Source organism: Solanum lycopersicum, chromosome 6, assembly GCF_036512215.1.
Source record: "Solanum lycopersicum chromosome 6, SLM_r2.1".
Taxonomy (NCBI): domain Eukaryota; kingdom Viridiplantae; phylum Streptophyta; class Magnoliopsida; order Solanales; family Solanaceae; genus Solanum; species Solanum lycopersicum.
Window position 1 is genome coordinate 24,238,770 of NC_090805.1, and position 22,966 is coordinate 24,261,735.

The following is a 22,966-nucleotide window of genomic DNA, read 5'->3' on the forward strand; positions in this document are numbered from 1 at the left end:
ACTTTAGGAGCTAGAATAAAATTTCTATCTCAATGGTTTACACAATTATGTGAGAACCAAAAAGAAAAATGAAAAATGAAAAAAGTACTAAATAAAAATTTATCATGTTGTAGAAATAAAATGGCACCACAGTTTGCGTGTACAAATAAAAAATAAAAATTCAGAAGATATAAAAATTATAGAAAAAATAAAACTAAGTATAAAGATAAACAACTAAGACGAAGGTATTATATAAAAAACTATAAAATCAAAAGACCATATAGACCTAAAAGGAAAATATCCCAATGTACATGTTATAATTGCGGAAAGATAGGACACATAGCTAAAGACTGTAAATTACCTAAAATCCCAAAAGAAAACAAAATGCAGAAATAGTTATAGATGATGACGAATATATGCAAATAGAATACATAGATTATGAATTAAGTGAAAACGATAATATATATGCAGTATCAGATATAGAAACTGAAAGTGGAGAAGAAAATCTAGATAATCAAATAGAAGAAGAAGAAATATAATGTCTGAAAATGAAATAATATCTAAAGAGAATTATGAAAATGAAGAATCATCACACCAAAAAATTATATTTGATAATACACTTTTTGAACAAATAAAAGGAAAAGAATTAGATTTATGTGTTGAAAAAATACTTGACATACCTATACTAAAAAACTGGTTTAAAAGGCAGAAAGAAGAATACTATGTAGTTAGTAAAAAAGAACACATCATAGACGTTAAATATACAAGCGGAAAAGCATATATACCTATAATAAGCAAACGAATAATAAATAAAGAAATACAAAACATAAAAAATAAAGAAACTATAAAATATGTACATTTAGGAGGAACAGAAATACTAATAAATGTTTGTTTCAGAGAAGGAATAGATACGCCCATTGAAATATATTTAGCAGATGATAGAATAAAACATCCTATAGAAAAAACTGTAATAAGTGCAGTTAAAGGAAATTTAATATGCCAAAAATTTAAATTTATAATAAGTGCTAATTACACAGTAGCATTAAAAGATACAAATATAGATAAATCATTAGTATTATATTGGAAAATGTCAGGAATAGAGTTAGCACCAGGAAGTAAGGTATTCACAGCAACATGTAAAAATCTATATATATTAACAACAAAACATAAAATAACAGCAAGAAATAAAATAGATAAAATAAAAATAGAAAATCCTTTTGAAAAAATAATTACCGTAATAGACAATAATGACTATAGCCATAAAGAAATAGACATAGAAGAAGATTTAGAAATCGTAAAATAAAGACGAAGCACTTCAAGCGTACCAAATACATTAACAAGAGCTTCCTCATCAAGAATAAGTTCATCTAAAAGAAAATATGAAATATCACAAGATTTAGAAGAACTGACAAAATATCATTATTTTATAACAGGAATAATGGACCAGAGAAAATATAAAATCTTGATAAACACAGGACAAGAAGAAAATCATATAACAAGAGAACTAGTACTAGAAGAAGAAATTATGAAAACAGGACACATATGCCCTGGATTACCTAGTGAAATAGTAAATACAAATGAAGAAACAAAAAAAATTATAGGAGGAATTCCATTAAAAATACAATTTAAGATATATTAAGGAAATCATAATATCACATTAGGAATAAAATGGTTAGAAAAAGTTAAACCATACAGCATAGAAAATAAACAATTAACAATAACTTGTCAAAATAAGAAAATAATTATAAAAAGAACAAAATGATTAATTAAAATATTTATACTTGCAAAAATTATTGTAGAAGGATATCACAACAGATATTATACACCTATGATAGATACAGGAGCAGAAGCAAATATATGTAAATATAATTGTTTACCAGAAGATACATGGAAAAAATTAAAAACACCCATGATTGTAACAGGATTTAATAATGAAGGAAGTATGATCAAATATAAAGCAAAAAATATAAAAATACAAATATGGAATAAAATACTAACAATAGAAGAAATGTATAATTTCAAATTTACCACGAAAGATATGTTATTAGGAATGTCATTTTTAGATAGATTTTACCCACATATAATAGCAAAAACACACTTGTGGCTTACTACGCCATGTGGCCATAAAATAGGAGCAAAAAGAGTAAAAAATAAACAACAAAAATCTATAGAATGGATTAAAGGCAGTGAAAAAATAAACCAGGAGATGGAAAATATAAGTGAAAAACAAATATCACAACTAGAAATCATTATATTTGCAATAGACAAAGTTAAAATAATCAATGAACAGCTAGAACAACTATATAATGAAGACCCATTACAAGGATGGGAAAAACATAAAACGAAAGTAAAAATTGAACAAACAGATGAAAATAGTATAATAACACAAAAACCGTTAAAATATAACTTTGATGATTTACAAGAATTTAAAATACATATAAATGAATTACTAAAAAAAAATTATATACAAGAAAGTAATAGTAAACATACAAGCCCAGCATTTATAGTAATAAAACACAGTGAAAAAGAAATAGGTAAAAGTAGAATGGTTATTGACTACTGAAATTTAAATGATAAAACTAAAACATATAACTATCCAATACCTAATAAAATTCTTAAAAAAAGACAGATACAAGGATACAACTACTTTAGCAAATTTGACTGTAAATCAGAATTTTACCATCTAAAACTAGAAGAAGAATCTAAACAATTAACAACATTCACAGTACCGCAAGGATTCTATGAATGGAATGTATTACCATTTGGATATAAAAATGCAACAGGTAGATATCAACATTTTATTGATAATTGTTTTAACCAGCTAGAAAATTGTGTTATATATATAGATGATATATTATTATATTCTAAAACACAAGATGAACATATAAGATTATTAGAAAAATTTATACATATAATTAAACATTCAGGTATAAGTTTAAGTAAAAGTAAAGCAGAAATTATGAAACCACAGATGGAATTTCTAGGAATACAAATAGATAAAACTGGAATAAAAATGCAAACTCACATAGTACAAAAAATAATTACTATTGATGAAAATATAGATACAAAAAAGAAAGTACAATCATTTTTAGGATTAATAAATCAAGTAAGAGAATATATACCAAAATTAGCAGAACATTTAAAACCACTATATAAAAAACTCAGAAAAGATATTGAATAACATTTTGACAATAAAGATAAGAACACGTAAAAAATATTAAAAAATTATGCAAAAAACTACCAAAATTATATTTTCCTGATGAAAATAAAGAGTTTATTTATATTGTTGAAACAGACTCGAGTGATCATAGTTATGGAGGAGTTTTAAATTACATATATAACAAAGAAAAAATAGAACATTATTGTAGATATTATTCAGGATATTACACAGAAGCACAAATAAAATGGGAAATAAATAGAAAAGAATTATTTGCATTATATAAATGTTTATTAGCATTTGAACCATATATAGTTTGTTTACAATAAATTTATTGTAAGAACAGATAACACACAAGTAAAATGGCGGATAACAAAAAAGTAAGATGATACAGTTACAACAAAGGAAATAAGGAGATTGGTATTAAATATATTAAATTTTACATTTATAATTGAAATTATAAAAACTGATGAAAATCTTGTTACAGATTACTTATCAAGAAAAAGGAACACAAACTGAACCAGATACAACAGAAGAAATACTCAAAGTTTTTACTACACTTTCTACGAAAGTAGATAGTATGAGTAAAGAGTTACAAAATTTGAAAACTAAAAGTCAGCAGCATGACTATAAATATGCGGAGCTATGTCGATCGGAAGACACAAAAATTCCAGAGCTACAAGGAGATGATGGGAAACTCCTTAAAACCCATAGCAATGTTTGCTTAAATACAGCTACAGCCAGCACATCTACAGCAGGACAATCTATAAGAAAGGAGGAGAATAAGATAAAATATACAAATACAAATTTTAATAAACTATTCTCAAAACCATACACTCCTCAAAATACCCAAAAAGATATATCTGTTACCCCACAAACAAATACTTACTAAACCAGCCTAGAATCCCAAAAGCAAATATACAACTACATCTCCAGGACATACATCAAAAATATATACAAAGTACAAACATTTCTAAACCAAAATCCTAGAGCCAAAGAAACAAAAAATCCAACTGAAGACTATATAACCCAATATTTACAAGGATACAATAAGCTAATTGCACAACCAGGAACCAACCCAAATCTAGTAGCAACCTGCTACAACTACGGATTATTAAGCACAGTATATACAGTGACAGGAGATGAGATATCCAAGATACCAAAACTATATAAAGCATTTTTACAATATAAGGGAGTATCCAAAGGTACTCTTTTCTATGTAAAATTCTATGTAGCTACGGCACAAATATTATATGACGAAGTCAAACCTACAATCCAAGTTATAAAGATTGGATTAACAAGGGAAATGATAATCCCTGAAAAGATAGATATCCAGGAAGAGATACAAAAAGTAGATATTCAAGAATTTTATGCAAACAAAAGGACTATCGGAATAGCTACCATATTAAACGAGTTAACAAATAATTATTTAAACGAAAATGCAATATGGACATATTACAACAGAGATCAGACAATTATTTATTCAAATTGTAGAGATATACGAGAAACAGATATGGCAGATCTAAGACAATGGATATTGAGCTTGCTAAAGCCAGAACAAATACCTACGACAAGAGCTATACGAAAGAATTTTATTTCAGCCAATTTGATGACAAGATATTGCAAATTAATAGGACAAAAATATCCTGACCATATATGTTCAAAATGTGAAGGAGAAGACAACTATGTGCCAGACGTCCAACTAGAATAAAAGATGTGAAGACCAAGATATTGGAAAAAGGAAGATAAGAGATATAAAGATATATGTACAAATTAGGTCATAGTCATTGTCGGCCATTTGGCCAAAGATTATTTTATTTTATTGTAAAAAGTCGTAAAGTCAATAGTGTCAGTATGTCTTTATCGTAAATATTATGAGTCAAGTAACTGTGTAAATAGTAAGAGTCAAGTTACTATGTAAATAGTAAAGGCCAATTATCTTTTAATAAAAATGAAAGGTCATTATGTATGTCTATATAAGGGGCATTTGCCTTCATAAATAAAACACCCCTCTTCCAAAATCTCTTCCACTACTCTCTTCTCTCTCTTTACGCTTCCACTCCACGTAAATAGTAAGAGTCAAGTAACTGTGTAAATAGTAAGAGTCAAGTTACTATGTAAATAATAAAGGATTGGAATAATGAAGGAATGGTAGATTCTTTAGGAGCTAGAATAAAATTTCTATCTCAATGGTTTACACAATTATATGAGAACCAAAAAGAAAAATTAAAAATAGAAAAAGTACTAAATAAAAATTTATCATGTTGTAGAAATAAAATGGCACCACAGTTTGGGTGTACAAATAAAAAACAAAAATCAAGAAGATATAAAAATTATAGAAAAAATAAAACTAAGTATAAATATAAACAACCAAGACAAAGGTATTATGTAAAAAACAATAAAATGAAAAGACCATATAGACCTAAAAGGAAAATATCCCAATGTACATGTTATAATTGCGAAAAGATAGGACACATAGCTAAAGACTGTAAATTACCTAAAAATCCAAAAAGAAAACAAATTGCAGAAATAATTATAGATGATGACAAATATATGCAAATAGAATACATAGACTATGAATTAAGTGAAAAGGATAGTATATATGAAGTATCAGATATGGAAACTGAAAATGGAGAAGAAAATCTACATAATGAAATAGAAGAAGAAGAAATATAATGTCTGAAAACGAAATAATATCTAAAGAGAATTATGAAGATGAAGAATTATCACACCAAAAAATTATATTTGATAATACACTTTTTGAACAAATAAAAGGAAAAGAATTAGATTTAAGTGTTGAAAAAATACTTGACATACCTATACTAAAAAACTGGTTTAAAAGACAAAAAGAAGAATATTATGTAGTTAGTCAAAAAGAACACATCATAGACGGTAAATATACAAGCGGAAAAGCATATATACCTATAATAAGCAAACGAATAATAAATAAAGAAATACAAAACATAAAAAATAAAGAAGCTATAAAATATGTACATTTAGGAGGAACAGAAACACTAATAAAAGCTTGTTTCAGAGAAGGAATAGATACGCCCATTGAAATATATTTAGCAGATGATAGAATAAAACATCCTATAGAAAAAAGTGTAATAAGTGCAGTTAAAGGAAATTTAATATACCAAAAATTTAAATTTATAATAAGTGCTAATTATACAGTAGCATTAACAGATACAAATATAGATAAATCATTAGTATTATATTGGAAAATGTCAGGAATAGAGTTAGCACCAGTAAGTAAGGTATTCACAACAAGATGTAAATATCTATATATATTAACAACAAAACATAAATTAACAGCAAGAAATAAAATAGATAAAATAAAAATAGAAAATCCTTTTGAAAAAATAATTACTTTAATAGACAATAATGACTATAGCTATAAAGAAATTGACATAGAAGAAGATTTAGAAACCGTAAAAGAAAGATTAAGCACTTCAAGCGTACCAAATACATTAACAAGAGATTCCTCATCAAGAATAAGTTTATCTAAAAGAAAATATGAAATATCACAAGATTTAGAAGAAATGACAAAATATCAGTCATTTATAACCGAAATAATGAACCAGAGAAAATATAAAATCTTGATAAACACAGGACAAAAAGAAAATCATATAACAAGAGAACTAGTACTAGAAGAAGAAATTATGAAAACAGGACACATATGCCCTGGACTACCTAGTGAAATAGTAAATACAAATGAAGAAACAACAGAAAAAGAAATAATTATAGGAGGAATTCCATTAAAAATACAATTTAAGATATATGAAGGAAATCATAATATCACATTAGGAATAAAATGGTTAGAAAAAGTTAAACCATACATCATAGAAAATGAACAATTAACAATAACTTGTCAAAATAAGAAAATAATTATAAAAAGGACAAAATGGTTAATGAAAATATTTATACTTGCAAAAATTATTGTAGAAGAATACCACAACAGATATTATACACCTATGATAGATACAGGAGCAGAAGCAAATATATGTAAATATAATTGTTTACCAGAAGATAAATGGGAAAAATTAAAAACACCCATTATAGTAACACGATTTAATAATGAAGGAAGTATGATCAAATATAAAGCAAAAAATATAAAAATACAAATATGGGATAAAATACTAACAATAGAAGAAATGTATAATTTCGAATTTACCACGAAGGATATGTTATTAGGAATGCCATTTTTAGATAAATTTTACCCACATATAATAACAAAAACATATTGATGGCTTACTACACCATGTGGCCATAAAATAGGAGGAAAAAGAGTAAAAAATTAACAACGAAAACCTATAGAATGGATTAAAGGAAGTGAAAAAATAAATCTAGAAATGGAAAATATAGATAAAAAACAAATATCACATTTAGAAATTATTATATTTACAATAGATAAAGTTAAAATAATTAATGAACAGCTAGAACAACTATATAATGAAGACCCACTACAAGGATGGGAAAAACATAAAACAAAAGTAAAAATTGATTTAATAGATGAAAATAGTATAATAACACAAAAACCGTTAAAATATAACTTTGATGATTTAGAAGAATTTAAAACACATATAAATGAATTACTAGAAAAAAATTATATACATGAAAGTAATAGTAAACATACAAGCCCAGCATTTATAGTAATAAAACACAGTGAACAAAAAAGAGGTAAAAGTAGAATGGTTATTGACTACAGAAATTTAAATGCTAAAACTAAAACATATAACTACCCAATACCTAATAAAATACTTAAAATAAGACAAATACAAGGATATAATTATTTTAGTAAATTTGACTGTAAATCAGGATTTTACCTTCTAAAATTAGAAGAAGAATCTAAATATTAACAGCATTCACAGTACCGCAAGGATTCTATGAATGGAATGTATTACCATTTGGATATAAAAATGCACCAGGTAGATATCAGCATTTTATGGACAACTATTTTAACCATATAGAAAACAGTATCAAATATATAGATGATATATTATTATACTCCAAAACACAAGATGAACATATAAGATTATTAGAAAAATTTATACATATAATTAAACATTCAGGTATAAGTTTAAGTAAAAGTAAAGTAGAAATTATGAAACGATAGATAGAATTTCTAGGAATACAAATAGATAAAAATGGAATAAAAATGAAAACTCACAAAGTACAAAAAATACTTACTATTGATGAAAATATAGATACAAAAAAAAAATTACAATCATTTTTAGGATTAATAAATCAAGTAAGAGAATATATACCAAAATTAGCAGAACATTTAAAACCACTATATAAAAAACTCAGAAAAGATATTGAATATCATTTTGACAATAAAGATAAAGAACACATAAAAAAATATTAAAAAATTATGCAAAAAACTACCAAAATTATATTTTCCTGATGAAAATAAAGAGTTAATTTATATTGTTGAAACAGACTCGAGTGATCATAGTTATGGAGGAGTTTTAATATACATATATAACAAAGAAAAAATAGAACATCATTGCAGATATTATTCAGGATCTTACACAGAAGCACAAATAAAATGGGAAATAAATAGAAAAGAATTATTTGCATTATATAAACGTTTATTAACATTTGAACCATATATAGTTTACAATAAATTTATTGTAAGAACAGATAACACACAAGTAAAATGGTGGATAACAAAAAAGATAGATGAATCAGTTACAACAAATGAAATAAGGAGATTGGTATTGAATATATTAAATTTACATTTACAATTGAAATTATAAAAACTGATGAAAATCTCGTAGCAGATTACCTATCAAGAAAAAGGAACACAAACTGAACCAGATACAACAGAAGAAATACTCAAAGCTATTACTACACTTTCTACGAAAGTAGATAGTATGAGTAAAGAGTTACAAAATTTGAAAACTAAAAGTCAGCAGCATGACTATAAATATGCGGAGCTATGTCGATCAAAAGACACAAAAATTCCAGAGCTACAAGGAGATGATGGGAAACTCCTTAAAACCCATAACAATGTTTGTTTAAATACAGCTATAGCCAGCACATCTACAGTAGGACAATCTACAAGAAAGGAGGAGAGTAAGATAAAATATACAAATACAAATTTGAATAAACTATTCTCAAAACCATACGCTCCTCAAAATACCCAAAAAGATATATCTGTTACCCCACAAACAAGTACTTACAAAGCCAGCCTAGAAGCCTAGAAGCAAACGTACAACTACATCTCCAGGACATATATCGAAAATATATACAAAGTACAAACATTTCTAAACCAAAACCATAGAGCCAAAGAAAAAAAAACCCAACTGAAGACTATATAACCCAATATTTACAAGGATACAATAAGCTAATTGCACAACCAGGAACCAACCCAAATCTAGTAGCAACCTGCTACAACTACGGATTATTAAGCACAGTATATACAGTGACAGGAGATGAGATATCAAAGATACCTGAACTATATAAAGCATTTTTACTATATAAGGGAGTAACCAAAGGTACTCTTTTCTATGTAAAACTCTATGCAGCTATGGCAGAAATATTATATGAGGAAGTCAAACCTACAATCCAAGTTATAAAGATTGGATAAACAAGGGAAATGATAATCCCTGAAAAGATAGATATCCAGGAAGAGATGCAAAAAGTAGATATTCCAGAATTTTATGCAAACAAAAGGACTATCGGAATAACTACCATATTAAATGAGTTAACAAATAATTATTTAAACGAAAATGCAATATGGACATATTACAACAGAGATCAGACAATTATAAATTCAAACTGTAGAGATATACGAGAAACAGATATGGAAGATCTAAGACAATGGATATTAAGCTTGCTAAAGCCAGAACAAATACCTACGACAAGAGCTATAAGAAAGCATTTTATTTCAGCCAATTTTATGACAAGATATTGAAAATTAATAGGAAAAAAATATCCTGATCATATATGTTCAAATTGTGAAGGAGAAGACAACTATGTGCCAGACGTCCAACTAGAATAAAAGATGTGAAGAACAAGATATTGGAAAAAGGAAGAAAAGAGACATAAAGATATATGTACAAATTAGGTCATAGTCATTGTCGGCCATTTGGCCAAAGTTTATTTTGTTTTCTTGTAAAAAGTCGTAAAGTTAATAGTGTCAGTATGTCTTCATCGTAAATAGTAAGAGTCAAGTAACTGTGTAAATAGTAAGAGTCAAGTTACTATGTAAATAGTAAAGGCCAACTATCTTTATTAAAAGATAATTGGCCTTTACTATTTACATAGTAATTTGACTCTTACTATTTACACAGTTACTTTGTAACGACCTGTTTAGTCGTTTTGAGCAGCAGACTTCGATTCAGGAAAAACTGCCAAAGACAACGGGCCCCACGACGGACCGTCGTAAGTACGACGGACCGTCGAGGGTATCTCGTTCCAAAATACTTAGAATTCTGAAAATTGGGTACTGAAATCAACTCTCTGAACTTGGTAACGGAATGGCAGGACGGACCGTCACAGAATCTTCAGAGAAATTGAGTCTCTGAAGTCTGTGACGGAGCAGCAGGACGGACCGTCGCAGGCGCGACGGGCCGTCACAGGCTGCGTAGCCCCAAGCTGGGTCGGATTTCTGTAATTATTTTAAGGGGCGTTTTTGACTATTCCTGCTTTAATTATAAAGTTAGTGGGTTAATGTTAATAAGTCTAATTACTTGGGGGTTAAAAGAGGTAACCTTAAGTTATTTAGTGGGTTATTATTGCCACCTTTTATACTTAATTATATGCTAATTAGGGTAAAAGAAAGAGGGTTTGAATAAGAAAAAGAAAAGAACAGAAAGAGAGGGAGAAACGAATGAGAAAGAGGAGGAACGAGAAGAAGAACAATGCTTTAAGAATTTGCTTGCTTGATCACTAATCTTCGGTGGAGGTAGGTTATGGTTTTATGCTTTCATAGTAAACTCTTAATAGTGAATGATATGTATTGGGAAGTATTGTAAACCCTTCTATGTGCTTAATTGTATGCATGCATGAATGTGATTATATGATTGTGATGAAATAAGCATGATGAAGCTATTGAATCCCAAATATTGATAAAAACCCAATCTCTTGTTAATGATGATGTCTTGGTATAAAAGAAGGCTTGATGAACTAAAGTAATGAGATTGATGATGCCTTGGTATAAAAGAAGGCTTGATGAACTAAAGTAATGAGATTGATGATGCCTTGGTATAAGAGAAGGCTTGATGAATTGATAGAATGAGATTAGGGGATCGGGTGTCACGAACCGACATGTAGATTTAGGGGATCGGGTGTCACGAACCGACACGTAGATTTAGGGGATCGGGTGTAACGAACCGACACGTAGATTTAGGGGATCGGGTGTCACGAACCGACACATAGATTTAGGGGATCGGGTGTCACGAACCGACACATAGATTTAGGGGATCGGGTGTCACGAACCGACACATAGATTTAGGGGATCGGGTGTCACGAACCGACACGTAGATTTAGGGGATCGGGTGTCACGAACCGACACGTAGATTTAGAGGATCGGGTGTCACAAACTGACACGTAGATTTAGGGGATCGGGTGTCATGAACCGACACGGAGATTTAGGGAATCGAGTGTCACAACTGACACGTAGAATTCGGTGATCGGAGTGTCACATTCCGAAACATAGTAGTAGGGGATCGGAGTGTCATGTACCGACACAAGAGGAATAAAGATAATGAATCTTGAAAGATGTTAATATACTCAATCTAATGAATCTAATTCCCAAATGAGTATGCTATTGAAGCTTGAGTCCTCATGTGTGAACTTGACGGTAATTGTTAATGATATAGTACTTGTTGTTGCTACATGTTGAGTATTATAGTTGATTTTATGATATTACTTGGTATATACTGTTTTCTATTTTGAGGTGGCCGATGATATCTACTCAGTACCCGTGTTTTGTTCTGACCCCTACTTTTAAGTTTTGTTTTCTTTGTTAATTGTGGAGTGCAGCAAACGTACCGTCGTCTTCAACTCAACCGTAACTCTAGCCATTCTTCATTACTCCGGATATCAGGGTGAGCTAACGCTTCTAGCTTGGACTGGATCTTTTTCTTCATTTCTTGATGCCTTGAAGTTCCGGCATGGACTAGCTTTTACTTGTTTTAGTTTCTTAGAATACTCTTAGTGTAATAATTTGATCATAGATGTTCTTGTGGTGATGACTTCCAGATTTTGGGGAATAATAGATGTTGGATTTTAGAAGTTATTGAATTGGTTTTTATTAATGAGTTAAGTCTTCCGCATTACTTTCTGTTGATATTATATTGAAATGTTAAGGTTTAGATTAGTTGGTTCGCTCACATAGGAGGGTAAGTGTGGGTGCCAATCGCGATCCGATTTGTGTCGTGACAAACTTGGTATCAGAGCATTAGGTTCGTTTGTCTCATCACACAAGAACGAGTCTAGTAGAGTCTTAAGGGACGGTAGGGGGACGCCTTTACTTTTCTTTGAGAAGCTATAAGACTTTAGGAAAATTCCATTCTTTCATTCTTTCTTTCGTCCTATTACTTGGATCCAATTGGTATCTAGGTGATACAAATTGGTATCTGACCATCTTCACTCTATTTCGCAGATGGTTAGAACTAGAGCAACGACTGCGCCAACATCAACATCGGCAAGACAAGAAGCGTCTGAGCAAGCCACTGGGGCTGTAGCTCGAGGACGAGTAGCGGCAAGAGGCCGTGGTAGAGGTCGTGGGAGGACGTCCTCTAGAGGAAGAGGACGAGCACCTAGTCCATCTGATACTAGGGCAGTGACTCCTCAACCGACTGAAGAAGTAGTAAGAGAGGGTGAGGAAGGGGAAACTGAACAAGTACAGAATGAGGGATTGCCTTCCCAACCTACCCCAGAGATGATCAATCATGTTCTTGCTTATCTTAGTGGGTTATCTGATCAAGGTCAAACACCTCCAGTGTTTTCTGCACCAGAACCTCAGGGTCCGGAGGTACAACATGTGGCTGCTGCGGCTCCCCGCATGGATGTTCCATGGGAAATAGACACGTTTCCTCATCTGACTACAGGGCCTATAATGACAAATGATCAACATGAACTTTTCAGTATGTTCTTGAAATTGAAACCTCCAGTATTCAAGGGTGCCGAATCTGAGGATGCCTATGATTTTTTGGTTGACTGTCATGAGCTACTACACAAAATGGGTGTAGTAGAACGGTTTGGTGTTGAGTTTGTGACTTATCAGTTTCAAAGGAATGCCAAAATGTGGTGGCGGTCACATGTTGAGTGTCAACCAACAGAGGCACCACCTATGCCTTGGGCATCATTCTCTAGCTTGTTTATGGAGAAGTATATCCCCCGGACTTTGAGGGATAGGAAAAGAGATAAATTCTTGAGCCTAGAGCAAGGTAGGATGTCAGTTACTGCATATGAGTCTAAGTTTCGTGCACTTTCCAGATATGCCACTCAGCTTTGTTTCAGTCCACAAGAGCGGATTTGCCGTTTTGTGAAGGGGTTGAGGTCAGAATTGCGGATTTCAGCCTTACAGGTAGTGGCTACAGTGAAATCTTGTAAAGAAGTGGTAGACTTTGTGATAGAAGTAGAGGGAGTGAATCCAGATTACTTCACCATGGCATCAACATCAAAAAGGTTTCGAAAGGGAGGTGAGTTTAATGGTTCTTACTCTAGAGGACAGGGTTCAGGAGATTACTCTGTTCGACCAATTCAGTCTTCACTACAGACTGTAGTTGGGGGTCCACCTCAGACCGGTCAACACTTCTCTGAGAGACCTATGCTTGACTCCAAAGAGTGTAATGGATGTGGGGAGACTTGACATATTAGGAGGAATTGTCCAAAACAGAGTTATAGACCCCCAATAGCTAGAGGTAGAAGTGGTCATGGTAGAGGCCGTTATTCTGGAGGACGTGGTGGTCGAGGTAATGGTGGTCACCAAAACGGCCGGGGTGATGGGCAAACTGGAGCCACTACATCACAACATGGTAGGGGCAACGGACAGACAAACGATAAGGCCCATTGTTATGCTTTCCTTGGGCGATTTGAAGCGGAGGCATCTGATGCTGTCATCACAGGTAATCTTTTGGTTTGTGATTGCATGACTTCTGTATTGTTTGATCCCGGATCCACATTTTCTTATGTATCTTCCTCATTTGCTAATGGTCTTAATTTACATTGTGAATTACTTGACATGCCTATTCATGTTTCTACTCCGGTGGGTGAGTCAGTGATAGTTGAAAAATTGTATAGGTCTTGTTTGATGACTTTTGTGGGGCGTAACACTTATGTAGATTTGGTTGTCTTATAAATGGTTGACTTTGATGTAATTCTGGGTATGACTTGTCTTTCTCCGAATTTTGCGATCTTGGATTGTAATGCTAAGACTGTGACATTAGCCAAACCTGGGAGAGATCCGTTAGTGTGGGAGGGTGACTACACTTCCAATCCGGTCCGTATCGTCTTCTTTCTTCGTTCTAAGAGAATGGTTAGTAAGGGTTGTTTAGCGTTCTTGGAACATCTCAGGGATGATACTACCCAAGTACCTCCAATTGAGTCGGTTTTGATAGTCCGCGAGTTTTTGGATGTGTTCCCTGCAGATCTTCCTGGTATGCCACCGGATAGGGATATTGACTTCTGTATTGATCTTGAACTGGGTACTCGCCCCATTTCTATACGCCCTTATAGAATGGCTCCCACGGAGTTCAGAGAGTTAAAGGCCCAACTTCAACAGTTGTTGAGCAAAGGCTTCATTAGACCAAGTGCATCTCCTTGGGGTGCTCCAGTTTTTTTTGTGAAGAAGAAGGATGGGAGTTTTCGGATGTGCATAGACTACCGGCAGTTGAACAAGGTAACTATTAAGAACAAGTATCCTCTTCCTCGCATTGATGACTTGTTCGATCAGTTACAAGGTGCTTGTATCTTCTCTAAGATTGACTTGAGATCCGGTTATAATCAATTGAAAATACGGGCAACGGATGTGCCAAAGACTGCTTTTCGAACGAGGTATGGGCATTACAAATTTGTAGTGATGTCTTTTGGTCTTACGAATGCCCCTGCTGCATTCATGAGCTTGATGAACGGGATTTTTAAGACATATTTGGACCTCTTCGTGATCGTATTTATTGATGATATACTGATATACTCTAAAAGTAAGAAGGAACATTAGTAGCATTTGAAGATTGTATTGGAAATGTTGAGGGAGAAAAAGCTTTATGCCAAGTTCTCTAAGTGTGAGTTTTGGCTAGATGCAGTGTCCTTCTTGGGGCATGTAGTTTCTAAGGATGGAGTAATCGTGGATCCTTCTAAGATTGAGACAGTGAAGAATTGTGTAAGACCTACTAATGTGTCAGAAATAAGGAGCTTTGTTGGTTTAGCTAGCTATTACCTTCGATTTGTCAAGGGATTCTCTTCCATTGCTTCCCAATTGACGAACTTGACTAAGGAGAATGTTCCATTTGTTTGGTCGGACGAATGTGAGGAAAGCTTTCAGAAACTCAAGACTTTGTTAACCACTGCACCAATTCTCACCTTGCCCGTGGAAGGTAGGAATTTCATTTTTTATTGTGATGCATCCTATTCTGGGTTGGGTGCGGTGCTAATGCAAGAAAAGAATGTAATTGCTTATGCTTCGAGGCAATTAAAGGTGCATGAACGTAATTATCTGACCATGATTTGGAATTGGCTGCGGTAGTGTTTGCATTAAAGCAATGGAGGCACTATCTGTATTGGGTTAAGTGTGAAGTATACACGGATCATCGTACCTACAATATGTCTTTACTCAAAAAGATTTGAATTTAAGGCAGAGGAGATGGATGGAACTACTGAAGGACTACGACATCACTATCTTGTATCATCCGGGAAAGGCTAATGTTGTGGCAGACGCCTTAAGTAGAAAGACAGGGAGCATGGGAAGTCTAGCTCACTTGCAAGTTTCTAAACGTCCATTGGCTAGAGAGGTTTAGACTCTGGCTAACGACATGATGAGATTACAAGTAAATGATAAGGGAGGATTGTTGGCTTGTGTGGAGGCAAGATCTTCTTTTCTTGACAAGATTAAGGGAAAACAGTTTGATGATGAGAAACTAAGCAGAATACAAGATAAAGTATTGCGAGGAGAGGCTAAGGAAGCACAAATCGATGAGGAAGGTGTTTTGAGAATCAAGGGAAGGGTATGTGTACCCCGAGTTGACGATTTGATCAACACTATTCTGACAGAGGCTCATAGTTCAAGGTATTCTATACATCCTGGTGCAACCAAGATGTATCGTGACCTAAAGCAACACTTTTGGTGGAGTAGAATGAAGCGTGACATTGTTGATTTTATTGCCAAATGTCCAAACTGTCAACAAGTAAAGTATGAACACCAGAAGCCCGGAGGAACACTTCAGAGAATGCCCATTCCTGAATAGAAGTAAGAAAAGGATTGCAATGGACTTCGTGGTTGGTCTTCCCAAGACAATGGGTAAGTATGACTCTATTTGGGTGATTTTTGATAGGTTAAATAAGTCTGCTCATTTTATTCCAGTCAAGGTGACTTACAATGCAGAGAAGTTAACTAAAATCTATATCTAAAAAATTGTTCGGTTGCATGGGGTTCCACTCTCCATCATATCAGATAGAGGTACGCAGTTTACTTCTATGTTTTGGAAAACATTGCATACGGAATTGGGTACTAGGTTGGACCTTAATACTGCGTTCCATCCTCAGACCGATGGTTAGTCTGAGCGAACGATTCAAGTGTTGGAGGATATGCTTCGTGCATGTGTGATAGAATTTGGTGATCATTGGGATAGCTTCTTACCCTTAGCAGAGTTCTCCTACAACAATAGCTATCACTCCAGTATTGATATAGCTCCATTCGAAGCATTGTATTGGAGGAGATGTAGGTCTCCTATTGGTTGGTTTGATGCATTTAAGGTTAGACCTTGGGGTACTGACCTTTTGAGGGATTCATTACAGAAAGTGAAATCTATTCAAGAAAAGCTGTTAGCGGCGCAAAGTAGGAAAAAATGATATGCAGATTGAAAGGTTAAAGTCTTGGATTTTATGGAGGGTGAGCAAGTCCTACTGAAGGTTTCGCCCATGAAAGGGGTGATGCGTTTTGGAAAAAGGGGTAAATTGAGCCCAAGGTTTATTGGTCCCTTTGAAGTACTTAAGCGAGTAGTGGAGGTGGCTTATGAGTTAGCCTTGCCTCCAGGGCTGTCCGGAGTGCATCCGGTATTTCATGTGTCTATGTTGAAAAGATACCATAGGGATGGAAACTACATCATTTGTTGGGATTCAGTTTTGCTTGATGAGAATTTGTCTTATGAGGAGGAACCTGTTGCTATTTTAGATAGAGAAGTTTGCAAGTTGAGGTCAAGGGAGATTGCATCCATCAAAGTTCACTGGAAGAATCGACCAGTCGAAGAAGCCACTTGGGAGAAAGAGGCTGATATGCAAGAAAGATATCCACACCTGTTTCCAGACTCATGTACTTCTTTTTGCCCTTGTTTTTCTTCTTATGATCGTTCGAGGACGAACGATGGGTAAATTGTTATCTATTGTAACAACCTGTTTAGTCGTTTTGAGCAGCAGACTTTGATTCTGGAAAAACTGGCAAAGACAACGGGCCCCACGACGGACCGTCGAGGGTATTTCGTTCCAAAATACTTAGAATTCTAAAAATTGGGTACTGAAATCGACTCTCTGAACTTCATAACGGAATGGCAGGACCCTGCGACGGTCCGTCGTGCCTATGACGGTCCGTCGTGAGGCCCGTTGTCTTTGCCAATTTTTCAAGAATCGAAGTCTGCTGCTCAAAATGACTAAACAGGTCGTTACAAAGAAAGAGGGTTTGAATAAGAAAAATAAAAGAACAGAAAGAGAGGGAGAAACGAATGAGAAAGAGGAGGAACGAGAAGAAGAACAAAGCTTTGAGAATTTGCTTGGTTGATCACTAATCTTCGGTGGAGGTAGGTTATGGTTTTATGCTTTCATAGTATACTCTTAATAGCGAATGATATGTATTGGGAAGTATTGTAAACCCTTCTATGTGCTTAATTGTATGCATGCATGAATGTGATTATATGATTGTGATGAAATAAGCATGATGAAGCTATTGAATCCCAAATCTTGATAAAAACCCAATCTCTTGTTCATGATGATGCCTTGGTATAAAAGAAGGCTTGATGAACTAAAGTAATGAGATTGATGATGCCTTGGTATAAAAGAAGGCTTGATGAACTAAAGTAATGAGATTGATGATGCCTTGGTATAAGAGAAGGCTTGATGAATTGATAGAATGAGATTAGGGGATCGGGTGTCACGAACCAACACACAGATTTAGGGGATCGGGTGTCACGAACCGACACGTAAATTTAGGGGATCGGGTGTCACGAACCAACACGTAGATTTAGGGGATTGGGTGTCATAAACTGACACGTAGATTTAGGGGATCGGGTGTCACAAACCGACACGTAGATTTAGGGGATCGGGTGTCACAAAACCGACACGTAGATTTAGGGGATCGGGTGTCACGAACCGACACGTAGATTTAGGGGATCGGGTATCACGAACCGACACGTAGATTTAGGGGATCAGGTGTCATAAAACGACACAAAGATTTAGGGGATCGGGTGTCACGAACCGACACGTAGATTTAGGGGATCGGGTGTCACGAACCGACACGTAGATTTAGGGGATCGGGTGTCACGAACCTACACGTAGATTTAGGGGATCGGGTGTCACAAACCGACACATAGAATTAGGGGATCATAGTGTCACGTTCCGACACATAGTAGTATGGGATCGGAGTGTCACGTACCGACACAAGAGGAATAAAGATAATGAATCTTGAAAGATGTTAACATACTTAATCTAATGAATCTAATTCCCAAATTAGTATGGTATTGAGGCTTGAGTCCTCATGTGTGAACTTGACGGTAATTGTTAATGATATAGTACTTGTTGTTGCTACATGTTGAGTATTATAGTTGATTTTATGATATTACTTGGTATATACTTTTTTCTATTTTGAGTTGGCCGATGATATCTACTCAGTACCCGTGTTTTTTACTGACCCCTACTTTTATGTTTTGTTTTCTTTGTTAATTGTGGAGTGCAGCAAACGTACCGTCGTCTTCAACTCAATCGTAACTCTAGCCAGTCTTCATTACTCCTGATATCAGGGTGAGCTAACTCTTCTAGCTTGGACTGGATTTTTTTCTTCATGTCTTGATGCCTTGAAGTTCCGGCATGGACTAGCTTTTACCTTTTTTAGTTTCTTAGAATACTCTTAGTGTAATAATTTGTTCATAGATGTTCTTGTGGTGATGACTTCCAGATTTTGGGGAATAATAGATGTTGGATTTTAGAAGTTATTGAATTGAATTTTATTAATGAGTTAAGTCTTTCACATTACTTTCTGTTGATATTATATTGAAATGTTAAGGTTTAGATTTGTTGGTTCGCTCACATAGGAGGGTAAGTGTGGGTGCCAGTCGCGATCCGATTTGGGTCGTGACATACTTGACTCTTACTATTTACGATAAAGACATACTGACACTATTGTCTTTACGACTTTTTACAAGAAAACAAAATAAACTTCGGCCAAATGACCGACAATGACTATGACCTAATTTGTACATATATCTTTATGTCTCTTTTCTTCTTTTTTCCAATATCTTGTTCTTCATACCTTTTATTCTAGTTGGACGTCTGGCACATAGTTGTCTTCTCCTTCACATTTTGAACATATATGGTCAGGATATTTTTGTCCTATTAATTTGCAATATCTTGTCATCAAATTGGCTGAAATAAAATTCTTTCGTATAGCTCTTGTCATAGGTATTTGTTCTGGCTTTAGCAAGCTCAATACCCATTGTCTTAGATCTTCCATATCTACTTCTCGTATATCTCTGCAGTTTGAATAAATAATTGTCTGATCTCTGTTGTAATATGTCCATATTGCATTTTCGTTTAAATAATTATTTGTTATCTCATTTAATATGGTAGCTATTCCGATAGTCCTTTTGTTTGCATCGAATTCTGGAATATCTACTTTTTGTATCTTTTCCTGGATATCTATCTTTTCAGGGATTATCATTTCCCTTGTTAATCCAATCTTTATAACTTGGATTGTAGGTTTGACTTCTTACTATAATATCTCTGCCGTAGCTGCATAAAATTTTACATAGAAAAGAGTACCTTTGGTTACTCTCTTATATTGTAAAAATGCTTTATATAGTTCTGGTATCTTGGATATCTCATCTCCTTTTACTGTATATACTGGGCTTAATAATCCGTAGTTGTAGCAGGCTGCTACTAGATTTGGGTTGGTTCCTGGTTGTGCAATTAGCTTATTGTATCCTTGTAAATATTGGGTTATATAGTCTTCAGTTGGGTTTTTTGTTTCTTTGGCTCTAGGGTTTAGGTTTAGAAATGTTTGTACTTTGTATATATTTTCGATATATGTCCTGGAGATGTAGTTGTATGTTTGCTTCTGGGATTCTAGGCTGGCTTTGTAAGTATTTTTTTGTGGGGTAACAGATATATCTTTTTGGGTATTTTGAGGAGTGTATGGTTTTGAAAATAGTTTATTCAAATTTGTATTTATATATTTTATCTTATTCTCCTCCTTTCTTGTAGATTGTCCTGCTGTAGATGTGCTGGTTGTAGCTGCATTTAAACAAACATTGTTATGGGTTTTAAGGAGTTTCCCATCGTCTCCTTGTAGCTCTGGAATTTTTGTGTCTTCCGATTGACAAAGCTCTGCATATTTATAGTCATGCTGCTGACTTTTAGTTTTCAAATTTTGTAACTCTTTACTCATACTTACATTCGTAGAAAGTATAGTAATATCTTTGAGTATTTCTTCTGTTGTATCTGGTTCAGTTTGTGTTCCTTTTTCTTGATAAGTAATCTGCAACGAGATTTTCATCAATTTTTATAATTTCAATTGTAAATGTAAAATTTAATATATTTAATACCAATCTCCTTATTTCCTTTGTTGTAACTGAATCATCTAACTTTTTTGTTGTCCACCATTTTACTTGTGTGTTATCTGTTCTTACAATAAATTTATTTTAAACTACATATGGTTCAAATGCTAATAAACATTTATATAATGCAAATAATTCTTTTCTATTTATTTCTAATTTTATTTGTTATTCTGTGTAAGATCCTGAATAATATCTACAATGATGTTCTATTTTTTCTTTGTTATATATGTATTTTAAAACTCCTCCATAACTATGATCACTCGAGTCTGTTTCAACAATATAAATAAACTTTTTTATTTCATCAGGAAAATATAATTTTGGTAGTTTTTTGAATAATTTTTTAATATTTTTTATGTGCTTTATCTTTATTGTCAAAATGATATTCAATATCTTTTCTGAGTTTTTTATATAGTGGTTTTAAATGTTCTGCTAATTTTGGTATATATTCTCTTACTTGATTTATTAATCCTAAAAATGATTGTAATTTCTTTTTTGTATCTATATTTTCATCAATAGTAATTATTTTTTGTACTATGTGAGTTTTCATTTTTATTCCATTTTTATCTATTTGTATTCCTAGAAATTCTATCTGTGCTTTCATAATTTCTACTATTCTTTTACTTAAACTTATACCTGAATGTTTAATTATATGTATAAATTTTTCTAATAATATTATATGTTCATCTTGTCTTTTGAAGTATAATAATATATCATTTATATATATGATACAATTTTCTAATTGGTTAAAATAGTTGTCCATAAAATGCTGATATCTACCTGGTGCATTTTTATATCCAAATGGTAATACATTCCATTCATTGAATCCTTGCGGTACTGTGAATGCTGTTAATTGTTAGATTCTTCTTCTAATTTTCGATGGTAAAATTCTGATTTACACTCAAATTTACTAAAATAATTATATCCTTGTATTTGTCTTATTTTAAGTATTTTATTAGGTATTGGGTAGTTATATGTTTTAGTTTTAGCATTTAAATTTCTGTAGTCAATAACCATTCTACTTTTACCTCTTTTTTGTTCACTGTGTTTTATTACTATAAATGCTTGGCTTATATGTTTACTATTACTTTCTTGCATATAATTTATTTCTAGTAATTCATTTATATGTATTTTAAATTCTTGTAAATCGTCAAAGTTATATTTTAACGGTTTTTGTGTTATTATACTATTTTCATATATTAGTTCAATTTTTACTTTCGTTTTATGTTTTTCCCATCCTTGTAATGGGTCTTCATTATATAGTTGTTCTAGCTGTTCATTGATTATTTTAACTTTGTCTATTGCAAATATTATGATTTCTAGTTGTGATATTTGTTTTTCACTTATATTTTCCATCTCCTGGTTTATTTTTTCACTACCTTTAATCCATTCTATAGATTTTCGTTGTTTATTTTTTACTCTTTTTGCTCCTATTTTATGGCCACATGGCGTAGTAAGTCACCAGTGTGTTTTTGTTATTATATGTGGGTAAAATCTATCTAAAAATGGCATTCCTAATAACATATCCTTCGTGGTAAATTCGAAATTATACATTTCTTCTATTGTTAGTATTTTATCCCATATTTGTATTTTTATATGTTTTGTTTTATATTTGATCATACTTCCTTCATTATTAAATCCTTTTACTACCATAGGTGTTTTTAATTTTTCCCATTTATCTTCAGGTAAGCAGTTATATTTACATATATTTGCTTCTGCTCCTGTATCTATCATAGGCGTATAATATCTGTTGTGGTATCCTTCTACAATAATTTTTGCAAGTATAAATATTTTCATTAATCATTTTGTTCTTTTTATAATTATTTTCTTATTTTGACAAGTT